Below are 14,202 nucleotides of genomic sequence, written 5' to 3' on the forward strand. Positions count from 1 at the left end.
CAGGCCATTCACAAATATAATACCAGTAAATAATGCAAGAAAGTGGGATGTGACAGGATGGCTGCAGGGGTAACGTCAGACCAGGAAGTAAACACAAACAATGCAATTGTGGGGTGAATGAGACGCAATGGCGGTCACTATTTATTAAATGATAATAATGCACTTTTCAACAAAACACAAAAGAAACGACGCAATGGCCAAAATAAACAAAGCACACTAACAAGTATGAACAGCAATTGTTATGTATTTATTTTTATCGTGCTTTCGCTCTCAAAACCATACATGCCAACAGTCCCTATATGATAGGGACAGTCCCGATTCCCTAGCAAGTGCCCCGCATCCCGATGCATAGGAAGAAAGTCCTGATATTTACACATAGAAATTTTTATTATTTATTCTGAACAGTAGAGTTAGTGAAAACCACACGCTGTGCTCTTCGTGCGGCTGACACATCGGCTGATCACTAACTTATACAAAGGTAAGAACGCTTAATTATGTCTATTTTTACTGTCATGATAGTTGTGTTGAGTGGGAGGATACGCCTATTATATGGTAAGGAGTATTTTTTGCATATGACTCCTCTCATGTGTATGATGCAGCGGGGCTTCTCCCTCTCGTGCTATAAAATGATGCTCCTTCTCTTCCTCTTCCTGGAGTAGGGAGCAGTTGATCACAAAGGGGCCCCACTCCCCGCTTGCAGTGCACCAGTTCAGGGCCTCAAAAGTGCTGAAGTAGGCATCCCAGCTGCCCACTGGTCGTCCCTCCTCCTCTGTGAGATGGGGGCAGATGATGATGGAGTGGCCCCCCTCCCCGCAGGAAGGGCACCTACTCGTCCAACCTCGCCACAGCGGAAGCACCACTCCTCTCCTTCCAGGTAGGTGAGGCAGACATCCAGCATAGCAGAGACACGGCGGGACTTGCGACCGGACTTTCACTGTTGTTGGTGCACCTCCTGCTGCTGCTGCTGTTGTTGTTGCTTCTTCCCATTTTATAATCTTTATCCCACGCAGGATACCGTATGTGACAGGATGGCTGCACAGGTCACATCAGACCAGGAAGTAAACACAAACAATGCAATTGCGGGGTGAATGAGATGCAGTGGCGCTCACCATTTATTAAATAATAATGCACTTTTAAACAAAACACAAAAGAAGCACAATGGCAAAAATAAACAAAACACACTAACAAGTACCACGCTAGTGTGAACCAGCGTGAATAGCAATTGTTATTTATTTATTTTTATCTCTCAACTCTCAGCTCCCAGCTCTCATACAGTGCACCCGTTCCCCTTAAATACACCGTGAACTATAATTACACAATTGCCCCGACGCGCCCAACTGCACGTGAAAAATTAAACAATAAACAGACACTTACTAAACACAACACACGCACATGGATTCTCATTCAAGCATGCATTCTTACAAAGATCAATTAACATACATTGATTTTTACGTGAACACAATCTCTCAAACATAAACAAACACTGGCCAACGGGTTGTTCCATTTTCCCTTTACAATAACAAACAACACACACACTACAACACAGGTTACAGTAATAACACCCATCACCATAACAACCACAACAATATATCAATAATAACACAAATATTTATAAGGGGGTAGGCCACACTGTCAGTAATCCACAATAATTATTTTTAATGGCACCGAAAAAAGACTGTACCTTTACCAGGGAGGTTTCTTCTTCTGTCACAATTAAGGTACTGTCATATTGGCTTTGGTGTGTCGAAGATGACCAAGCTACATTTGATGGAGGATGGGCTAGAACGTTTTTATTCACAATGGCTTCCTGTGTCTTCCTTGTGTTATCCCTTTACCATGTTTCTCTCATGCTTACTTTATATGCATTTATTGTTCCTTACCATGATTAAGTTTTTGACATTCTCACCATACAGTTCAATAATTTGCTATACTCTAATCATGCTTATTGCATACAGATTAAGAGACTGTAATTTAGCCAGGACTTTTTAACTGTGCTGGTGTTTAGCAATGACACTGGAGTAAAAATTACTGATCTTTTTAAATAAAATTGCATCTCTTAACCACCTGCTAAGTAAACAGGACCTGTCATGTAGATTCCGTCCAAAATAAGTAATCTACAGCTGGGTGTCCAAGCTCACTCTTATTTAGATAATTATGGGATCTCTTTGATCAATCGATAATCTGCCATGATGCGCCCCCTTTGATTCTTATACAGCAATCTACAATGGGAATCCACCTGGATTGGATCAATTGTTCATTGTTATCCTGGGATTACTCTTGAAAAGGTAGTTCCTGGAAAATGCTCAGATAAAAAGCAGCTGTGATTTATACTGGGAGGATGAAGATTGATCTTTAAAGAATTTCCACCATATTCCTTTTGTAGCTTCAGATGGTGTGGTGATTGACACTTTTTTTTTTTTTTTTATAGAAAGCCCCCCCCCCCATCACCATCTCCCAATGTTCCTTGACAGAAACAAAAGATATTAGCTGGTTTTCTAAAGGCAGAGGTCTTAGCAGGCTGCATTTTCAGTTTAGCTACAGTGTATTTAATGTACCAAGAATAAGAAAGGCACCATATTAATGAAAACAGCATTTTTATGACTGAAAAGGTCAACCTAATTGTGATGAGTCAAAGGGGTTTCGGTCTGCAATTCAGCCTCCCAACAGTAGAAGGCATCAAACCAACTCAGGACTTCCCTTACCAAGGTCTTGTGACCATGACAAAAGTCATCTTTTTGAGGGGCGGCACCTTGGTGAGGGGCGGAAGTATGAGTATGTAAATTCCAGCCACTGGAGTCAAGTGAAGTTAAGGATACCTGTCAGTCTGGGATTGGTGATCCACTGACTACCGGGGCGGGGTTTGCATACTAAAGGGAACGTGCTACTGTGTTCGGGGTTGGTCCTGAGGAATAGAGGCGGGGAAAAAAAGGCTGGAGGGAAGTACGTGCGGGGTGGACTGTGTTATTTACTTTTAATTATGGACGGAGGCCTTACCAACTTTGCTCTTTTCTATTTTTATTCCTTTTTGTTTCATTTTGGATTGAGCAGATCACGAAGAGGATTAAGAGGCTTCCGTTCCTTTATTTTTGATTACTCCAGCACTCCCTCCCTCACATCCTTCTTTATTGTTTTTTTTTTCTTTTCCGTGTAATATTAAATAAAATTTTTATTTTTTTTTTACACGTAAATCGCTGTCTGGAAAATCCATTTTTACTCGCACGCCTCACACTAATATTGTAACTTTTAATTTTATCTTTTGCATTGCTAAAGGCAGCATGAATCCTAGAACTTGGATGTGTTGTGCTGCCAAGTAAATAACTGTTAGTGAGGAGGCATGTGAAAGTTGAGCTAACAAAATAGTCACTCTGGCCTAATTACAGAAACCCAATTGGGGAACTAGATGCACTTTTCTGATGTACTTAGTTATGGTGACAATTATTACTGAAGAACATAACATTTGATATTAGAAAATAGAATATATGTGTATTTAAAAAAAAAAAAAAAAAAAAAAAGTTTATTTTTTCTCTGCTGTGTAGGAAATATGATCTTGTCAATGAGTCTTTTGTCCTGATTGGGTGTGGCAAAGTGGCTGAGTGGAAACAGGTGCAGGAGTAATGCAGTGCAGTAATGACACAGACAGAGCTTTGTAATCCAGTTTGGAAAGTGATTTTTATTCGTATTCCAGATCTGGTGACCAAAACAATAATCCCCCGGTAATACACAACAGTGTGTACTGCACGGGGTAAACAATAAAGGGATTGCAGTCCCAACTAATGAACACAATATCTGACCCACAATAATACATACACTGTTACCAGTCCTGGGTGCGTGCAGTAGTGCTAATGGTTGGTGATACAGTTTATTTAGTGACAATTGGTGTGGTGCTGGTTGCTGGCCCTTAGCAACAGCTTTGAAATTGTATTAGCTGTCTGGTGATGTGCAAGACAAGACAAAACAATTACAAACAAACAAAACACAACACTTGCAACACAGTTTCTTTTTACCCTTTCACAGTCCTTCTTGTTTCTTACCAAAACAAACCAATGCGAAGGAACAGGTTGCGATTCTCCGTCCCCTTTTATGCTGTCACGCATGACCCCTTGGTAAACGAGTGCAACCGCCTCTCCATTCTGCGGCTACCATGTCATTTCCCTTCTGGGTCAATGCGTTATTGCAATGGAGTCTCGCCCCCTTTCTAGCTGGCCAACTTCCCTTGAACCCTAGGAAAGAACTATCAGGCCAGCCAGTCCAGGGAACTCTGTTCTCACTGCTTAGCGCCCTCACAGGTCGGGAGGGAGATTTACCACCAAGAATCATTGTATTTCTGCCACGTTGGGGCTGAAACAATTGGGGCTCTAGCATTCTGAACATGTTTTTTTATTATTATAAGAAATAGGTAAGGTTTCCACAATGACAGAAACAAACATTTAGTGTTTGGTTTAGACAGAAAAGGATATCGAGTTTGTATTAAAAAAAAAACAATAACAATATTTTCTTTTATGAACTATCTGTGTGCGATACTAATAATATTCCTACAGTGCATTTGTTCCATCTGGCTTCAACTGCATGTATTTAGACAGTCATAGCATTCCATGTTTTCATTGTTGAGGATGGTGCTATTGTATTTTATGTCAGGAATACTGGTGCAAAAATATAAAGTTTTACTAAGTCATTTTTGGAGTTCTTCAATCATTCACTTTTGTTTATTTGCCAAGTGTCTTTTATCCACTGCTTGCCTTCAATAATTTGTAATCTTAATTAAAAAATTTTCCCTGTGTCTACAGTGGTAAACTTATAAACGTTTACCTCTGTAAATGTGCACATACTTTAGCAGTTTGCCCATGCTTTTTTCAGGTTTATACAGTAGTTTTACCATACTTCTCTGGGCTTTATCATGCTTAACTATGCTTTACCATGCTTTTACTATGCTTTATTACACTTTGATACGCTTGTACTGTGGTAAAATTTTATAAATAAACAAACTGCAATTGCAGTACTTTCCTGATTGCTGCAATGCGTTACTTTGTTATGTTTCTGACATTATTTTTTTTTTTCTTTGATTAAAAATGTTATTTTATTAGGAGTGCCAGCTTCTTTCTACTTTTTACATTCTTTTTTGAGTTTCAGCACCCACAGAGAAGTCGTTAAGCTTTTGAGTTGAGCGTGTTTCTTTGCAAACTGTAGGACAGGCTAGGAAATGCAGGACAGAGTGGTGAGTCAATTGCGCTGTTGCGCCAGTTTATTGAAAATAAAATGTTTAAACAGAAAACAAAACACTGAACAAACAAAATGGCTCATTGGCCAAACCAAACTGACAAAACAAAACACTAACAACAAACAAGTATCGTGCTGGTTTAAAGCCAGCATGGGTAGCAATTGTTAACTTTAGTTTACAGATTTACCTCCTCTCTCTACTCCCGTTCTGCACTCTGAACACCCAACCCTGTGTGCATGAAACACTCACTCTTTTATGCAGCTGTGCCAGGACTCGATTGCTAATCAATCATTCAATTGAATATACAACATAAAACACAAAAATATGCACAGGTGCAGGACACCCCGCCACATTACCGAACAAGCAGGTCACAATCACAGGATTCTTTAAAAAGAGTGCAGAAAGTGGACAAATACGTAATGTTAACACGTTTGAATTTGTGGAAGCCTTTAGTGCACTGAACATACTGATACAACGGCTGGTCAATTAAATATTACAAAGTGTTTTAATGAAAAAAATCCTGAATTGTGGAGTCGTGCCTAACAGTGACACACTCAGACGAGAGCATAACCCTAAAGTGTACGCAGCACACAGAATGTTTAAATGGCAAAATTAATGATTTTGAGTCTGTTTGGGTTGTACTCGACGAGGACATTGATGATCAAGGCAGCTGTGTTTTGTACATTATTCTCATCCAATCAGAGTTTTACAACTGCTAATTTAGAGGAACTTACAGCTTACTTAATAGATACATTGCATCTTGACTCTAACCATACAACAGTAGTAGGCCATGCTATCATTAAAACACTTGTGAAGAATGGCATTGATTTCAACTGTGTGTCTGCCTTTGCAATAATATAATATGATTATATTATTTACTGATAATGTGACGGTACTATGGTTTTAAAACTTCAACAAAAGATTTCTACATACTACTAGAAATGTACAGTGTGTATAAAGAAAAACACAAAAGCTTAGGTTTTGTAATTTTAGGTTTGCAATTAACGTTTCTCCCGTGTTTAATATTTTGGGATTAAAGGCAGCAAAATAGTCAGGGAGTTACATGGTCATTGTAGTTAATGTGTCAATGTAATGTGTTTTAAAGGTTTACAAAAACTCAAAAATGTTGCTGAGTTTTGACTGTCTGACAATACTTACTTTTTCTTTCGAGTATTCTTATATAGTAAAGTGTGTGTAAATGTTGTGCATAATTCCGCACAATCTGACAACTTGCAAATGAATAATTCAGCTTGCTTTATTTGTGTATATACTTATTTTAGTGAATAGAGCGACAGCTGCTTCATTTTTGTGTGCGGTGTGGCTTCCCCCTGCCACACAGTGATTCTCATTTACCTTGTCATTTACCTCCATTTAGTGAATGAGGCCCAAAGAGTTCTAAAAATGTAGTCAAATATGTAATAATGTTGAGAGACCGCCCAGAATTGGTTGGTCGTTTGGTACATGAGAACATAAAACTGGCTCAGCATCATCAAGAGCAACAGTACAATAAACAACCACGAATTCAGACTTTTCGACTAGGAGATAAAGTACTGTTGCTACTTCCCACTTCGGAGTCTAAACTGTATACTAAGTGGCAGGGAACATATGAGGTGATTTAGACAATCCGATCACCGTAATGAAACCCAAATTTATCATATTAACTTGCTAAAACCCTGGAAAGAAAGGGAGGCCCTGTTTATAGCAAATGAAATTATAGAAGAGGATTTTAGTTCCACTGTCAGCCCACCAGTTACTTATTGATCAGAAAGGTGAGCTCCGTGAGTTGATGAAAAAGTTTTGTGATTTTTTTTTTTCTAACCTGCCCAGGAGAACTAATGTGATTAAACATGCTATTATTACTCCAGCAGCTGTCAAGGTCAGGGAGAGACCATACCGGATCCTGGAAAGCCGCAGAGGTCCTGTTAACAAAGCGTTGGGGGGATATGCTCGATCGGAGTCATTGAGCTTTCCCGGGGCAAGTGGTGCAGTCCTACAGTGATGGTGCCGAAGAAGGTCGGCTCCACTCGGTTCTGCGTGGTTAATGCCATCACCAAGTTCGATGCATATCCTGTGCCCCGAGTAGACAAGCTTCTCGACCGACTAGGAAAGGCACGGTTAATCTCAACTTTGGATCTGACGAAGGCATACTGGCAAATTCCACTAACTCAGAGCTCTCAAGAGAAAACTGCTTTCTATACCCCCGATAGCTTGTTCCATTTCCTGACCATACTCTTTGGCTTGCATATGGAGCCCTGACCACCTTACAGAGACTGATGGACCAGGTCCTTGCACCCAATCATCAGTATGCAGCAGCGTATATATTGATGATGTGGTGATTTTTAAATACAGTCTCTAAAGGGGGTGGGGGGGGGAGCTGCTGCTCTTCATAATCTGCCGGCTTTATGGACACTAAAGTTATCACCAGTTTTGTCAATCTGGCACCCGTCATGTAAAATGATTTAATCCTTCTAAAACAAAGACATTTTTCAAAGGAAGGGAGGAAATGGGTGCAACCTACAGTCTACTGTGACCTCCCAGCCCTCTAGGTCTAGGAAAATCAGACAGAGAATAAACAGCAGGTTACATTGCAGGGTAATGTTTGGGTGGAACGATGAGAAAGGAGTAACAGTATTCTTTCTTCTATCCTTCCCATTGTTTAGCCTTGGAGATCTGCCACTTTCATTACTCTCCAAATAACTCCAGCCCTAATCTACTTTATTGGGTCCCCAGAAATGTAATTCTCACAGCCTTGACAATGATTTCATAGGCCACAGATGTTAAGCTAATGAGATAAGATATAAAAGAATGAATCTCGAAATCTATAATGGATCAGAAAGGTAAGGTTGCAACAGAACAGTTCCTAGGAAATAACATTCAGCAAAGACAGTACATATAAATATCAAACCATCCGCAAGATGTTATTGACCTTGGAGTAACCTTTTCTCCCCATACACATTATGCACTTTTGGAATTATTGTCAGGTGCCTGCCACATATTCACATGATACAAGCCTGCAAACCACTGCTAGAGGATATAAACCAGCATTCAGACCCAACACCTTTTATGGAGTACTGTTGGAAAGCACCATTGCTTGGTGGAAAGCAGTATCAGGAACTATTTACATATGAACATCAGAGGGCTAGAACTTTAGGGAGGTAATGGAATGGCCCAAGAAGAACATCGACTCTGGCTTCTCCAGCCTGGCAGCAGCAGTTGATAGACCAGCAACAACACCTCCATTTGGTGTTGGGATTGTGGTGGCTGGTCCTTCTTAAGTGTGCCTCCAGCTTGGAACCCCTATGCAGTGACAGGGACATTGACTTGCTGGCTGGAGGTGTGGCAGCTAAGGGCCTGATGTCAGCACTTCAACACAAACTGACTGCTGTTCCACTAATGGTACTCTTCCTTTACGAGCTTATTTGATTGGCTTGAATAAGATCAAATAAAATGTAAGAAGGCTATTATTTCTCTTTTGATATTAGAGGTTTATTGGTTAATTTAATTGGTTGTTTGTTTCATCCCCCACCCCAAGGAAGAAAGGAAGATATTTTCTAGGAAATTAGTTATTTGCATGGAAGTTTAAAAGAAAAAATGTGGATGTGAAGGCTACAGTAGAAATAACACACAGTAACAGACTGCTAAACATATAAATGTGGGTGACTAGATGTGTTTTTAAAGGACATTTAATATTTGTGACCAAATTCAGGCAGTTGATGTTTAACTCAGACTTTAAAATGGAATTGCAGTGGATCTAGTAAGAAACCATCATGCAGTAAATCTTCAATTTATCAAACTATAATCCAAAAAACATTAACCCAAAAAACAGTATGAGCCAAACGAACAGATGGCTGGACAGAATGAATCATCTCAAATGCTTTGCATTCAAGCCAAAAAGTAAATGAAAACTTTCCATACCTGAGTATACAGTATGCCATCCTCTGGAGTCATGGGAATGTAAGGCAATAATTATATTCATATTACCAAAAAAAAAATATTGTAATATACAGCAAGCCCATAATTTATTGTAGGACATAATGGCAGTAAAATGTCAAAGATAAATACATAAATAACACTGGACATGCTTACATGCAAAAGCAAACTGATGGCATGCTATAGTCATGCTGTTTTGATGTGCAAAAATGTCTTGGTTCTTCACTAGAACAATAAAACGACTTTACATGATTTTTGTGTGACCCTTTTAGAAAGTTGTTTGTTTCACATGATACAATGCTAACCTAGATTGGTAATGTTTTACCTAAGACTCTTTCCATGCCTTGTGATGTTTAATGTAACAATGTGGAAGATAAAAAACTCTGATGCGATTTGCCACTCTCACGGACACCTGTACTATCTGACACACGAATTGTCACTAACTGGACACCTGTCATAAAATAGAATACCAGTTCTTTAAGTGAGATGGTTCTTAAATGTAATTTACTTGATGGAAACTTCTTATCTGCTTGTTTAACACAAAAGTCCTGCTCAGTATTAGACAATAAGGAAGATAGGCTATTGTTACAGAGGACAGATCAATTTCAATTGCTCCAGTTTTTCAGAATGTTGGTTATTCGATTTTTGAGTTTTATCATTATGCTTTCAATCAAAATATAATTTTGAAACTACGCTGTTGGTATTTGAAAAAATAAATGAGTTGTATGCTTCTGTCAGGCAATAATCCAGCATTTCTGCTAGGTTCTTCTGCCTGGGGTTAAGGGGTTCCTGGAGGCACTGATATATAGGTGAACATATCCTAACCTTAGGACTATGCACAAGCTTTAATTGCAGTACTGCCAGACCATTTTCCTTTTGCAATATTATCTACTGATAAAGTGACGTATTTTATGATTTACACCCCATACCTAAGTGGTAATCCAAATATATATAAACTGACATACTCATGTGTAAAATTGCTCATTTCAGGAAATTCCCATATCTGCTTTCTTAGGACTCACATTTAACCTACAACCCATGGAATCTGTCTTCAAGACATGACACTTCCAGGCCTTATTGTTTGCAGGCTTCCCTTGTTATTACTTTGAAACAATCCTCAACCCTTTCCAGTTAGCTTACATAATAATTGACAATTAAAGTGTAATTATGCAATACTGGTTGATTGAAAACAATTCTGGGATAGCTCTTAACATTGTTTTCTACCAATATGTAGGAAGGTCTATCAGCACTAGAAAATACCTACTAGACCACCCAGTGTTTTACTTTTTAATACTGGTATTGGTAATTATCAAGGCACAATATTCACTTTTCAGGTTCTAGCATAAAGCAACATTAACACTAAAATATTTTTTTAAAAACAGTGCAATAGTTACCTTTTCTGTAAAATATATACATTCAATTAAAGATACTTTTTTTTACACCGAAGTTAGATTCTAACACCATTTTCAATTATTGGAGTGCCTGGTTTAATTGGATTCTAGTTCCCACTGGAATTATTAAGTCAAAGTCTTAAAGAAGTAACACAAGCAAGGATGTATAAAACCACAGAAGTACTGCAATAACCCCAGACTCTTTTGCCCTAGTTTAGTCTATCAGTGAAACAGCAAACCCCTAATAAGGGCACAGTAATAAAACTCATTTAGGCAAAGCTACAGCCTGCTTATATATATATATATATATATATATATATATATATATATATATATATATATATATATATATATATATATATATATATATATATATATACACCAGTCAAAAGTTTGAGTACACTTGCTGGAAACTTTTTTTTTTTTTTTTTTTTCCATAATTGACAATGTTTTACGTCATATACATTTCTGTAAATACTTGAAAATGAAAACACATGTTACAATATACAAAACAAAACATAAGGAGCATCAAAGCAATGTTCCAGAAAATTGAAAATTGTCTCTAACCACCCTTTGCCTTAATAACAGCCTCTCAAACACGAGGCATTCGGTTAACAAGTTTCAACAGGAAATCACCCGACATGTCTTCCCAGCTCTTCTGCAGCAATTCCCAGAGATGTAGGGTATTTGTGGGTAGCTTTGCTTTGACTCTTCTGTCCAGTTCGTCCCGCACAAGTTCTATGGGATTGAGGTCTGGAGACTGGGCAGGCCAGGTCATCAGATTGAGTTGTCCTTCACTTTCTTCTTCGCCAGATAGTTCTTGCACAACTTTGAGGTGTGTTTCGGGTCATTATCTTGCTGAAGAATGAAGGACTGCCCAACTATCCATAATCCTAATGGAATGGCAAGCTTCTGAAGTATGTTATGATAGCCATGCTTTGAGCTTGCCATGGACTTGGTAAAGATCACCAACTCTGTCACCAGCAAAGCAACCCCAGACCATGTCACTGCCTCCTCCATTTTTGACAGTGGGAACCACACATGCAGAACTCATGCATTCACCGTCTCTGCATCTTACAAATACTCGGCGGTTGGACCCAAATATTTCAAATTTTGACTCATCGGTCCATAAGACTGACTTCCACTATTCAAACATCCAGTTTCTGTGTTTGTTGGCCCAGGCAAGTCTCTTCCTCTTATTCTGCACTCTTAATGATGGTTTCCTTGCAGCAATTCTTCCAGTTAGGCCAGCTTCACGCAATCTCCTCTGAACAGTTGATGTTGAAACATCTGCACTTCTAGTAGCATTTAGCTGAGCTTGTATTTCAGGGGCAGTTAATCGCCGGTTTCGCAGAGTTGTGACTCGAATGAACTTGTTCTTTGATTCTGAGGTCACCCTTGGCCTGCCTGACCTTGCTGGGTCCTCATGAGTGCCAGTTTCTTCAAATCGTTTGATGGTCTTGGACACAGCAGTTACAGACACTTGCAAAGTTCTTGCGATTTGTCTTAAAGATTGACCTTCATTTCTTAAAGTAATTACAGATTGTCTTTTTTCTTTGCTTAATTGAGCGTATTTTGCCATTTTCTGCTCCCTTACATTCAGGAATGACAAACTTGTGCCTATGCTACCTATATTTATAGTAATCATGGACCCTCACCTGTTAACAATAATTGGTGACAAAAGGATAAGTAGGTAAAATGCTAGTTACTCAGAGAACAGCTAACAAAGACACTTTTATACTTAGGCCAGTGTTCTAACACTGTGTTATACACATTTCAGACATTTAACTGACTTGGGCTTCAGATTGAGATCCCCTTGCTTTGGGTGACCATTTCATTGAAATTGACAAGAGTTACATTTTCATTTAAAAATCTAATTTTTGAATGCAGTTCACTTATGACTTTCAGCTTGTATAAGTACATGTATCATATAATGAAATATTAAGTGTTTATAGGCAAGTTAATACAGTTAAAAGCATAGATAATCATGAAAAACCTGGTTTCAAGCAGATGTACTCAAACTTTTGACTGGTACTGTGTATATATATATAGTAAGGTGGCAGGGGGGTCAGATTCCTCCCTGCCTAAAAACATGGGAAAATGTACATTTTGTTTAATTGATTTTTTTTAATTGATTTATTATATTATTTGTTAATTCATTATCCCCTGCACCTGGAGGTAATTAGAACCAGGTGCAGGGTATTAATGAGTACAGCCAGTTTGTTCAGTAGTGTGTGGCGGTAGGGTGAAGAGCTTGTTTGTGACGGTGTGCAAATACAAAGGTAAACCTACGTTTGGTTTAAAACGGTGTTATGTTTTGCTTCTGGCAGGTAAACAGTTTAGCTGCCCTGAACGTTAGTAAGGGACCTGCATGTGTTTAGTTAGTGCTCAGTGAAAGCTAGGTGTTTGTTTGCTTGTGTTTGTTTGACTTGTAATCTGAATAAAAGTGCGTGTAAGTGTTTAAAAATCAAAGTTTTTATTTCTGGGTCACATTTAAAGGGGCACAAACCCAAATTACGGCCAGCTTGTTCACAATATATATATATATATATATATATATATATATATATATATATATATATATATATATATATATATATATATATATATATATATATAATATATATATATATATATATATATATATATATATAATCGCATTGAGATGCTCCACAATTTTGCAAAAGGTATTATTTTTGTTTAAGCTATTATACATGGTTTTGATCGGAAATGGTCAATTATGCCGAATCTAGTTATTAATTATGACAAAAGTTTTACGCACTGCTCTGAACTGAACGACTGCTGAACAACTGACCAAATCTGACAGAAACAGTTTAATTGAAGGCGGTGTGCTAAATACATTTGAAAATAAATTTGGAAAAACCTGAAGCCTACATAAGCTTGATAATCACCTTTCTCGATTTACTGAATAAAAATACAACAGTTTGAATATGGACAAGAGTACCATATGTTGATTGCTATCCAATTTTAAAAACGTGATACTTCGATATAGGTGTTTAAACTTTTGTCCACTGACTGTAGGTCCCCTATAGTCCACAAAAATATATATATATATATATTAAAAAAAAAAAAATAAAACTTACCTGTACATTGTCATGTAGTCAAATCAGGGAGTTGCCAATCTTGTAATTTTGTTTTAATGACGTACAGATTTACAGTGGCCTTTTTTTTCACCAACATCATTTTTAAAAAATTGAAACAAAAAAACACATTATAAAATAGGCTAGTTTTGTGTACTTGCATTTCTTTAGGTCTTATTTTCTTGGTCATACAGGTCACATTTGCAGACTGGATCATTTGCTTTGTTGGTCTGAAGCTGGTGCTGTTTTTAACAGCAGTCTTGATAGTCAGAATTCCATTCAGAATGTCTGTAGACAATTGATTTCTTATGCCTGTTTTTACAAGGTTCATCTAAGAAAAAAACTTGTTCTAATTCCGCAGTACTTTGCGGCAAAGCCAAAATATTAATGGCAAACTTGGCAAGTGTAGGAAAACATGGCTCTCCGCAAGGTGTTGACAAGAACGCAGTCTTGTGCCAGTTTTCATCAGCTGCCAGATCCCGTCTAAGATTCGTCAGGTCAGTCACTTGTTACTGCATAAATTCCATCAAGACTATCCAGCACATTTCCAAGAACAAAAAAGCAT

Source organism: Polyodon spathula, chromosome 1, assembly GCF_017654505.1.
Source record: "Polyodon spathula isolate WHYD16114869_AA chromosome 1, ASM1765450v1, whole genome shotgun sequence".
In the NCBI taxonomy this organism is placed as follows: domain Eukaryota; kingdom Metazoa; phylum Chordata; class Actinopteri; order Acipenseriformes; family Polyodontidae; genus Polyodon; species Polyodon spathula.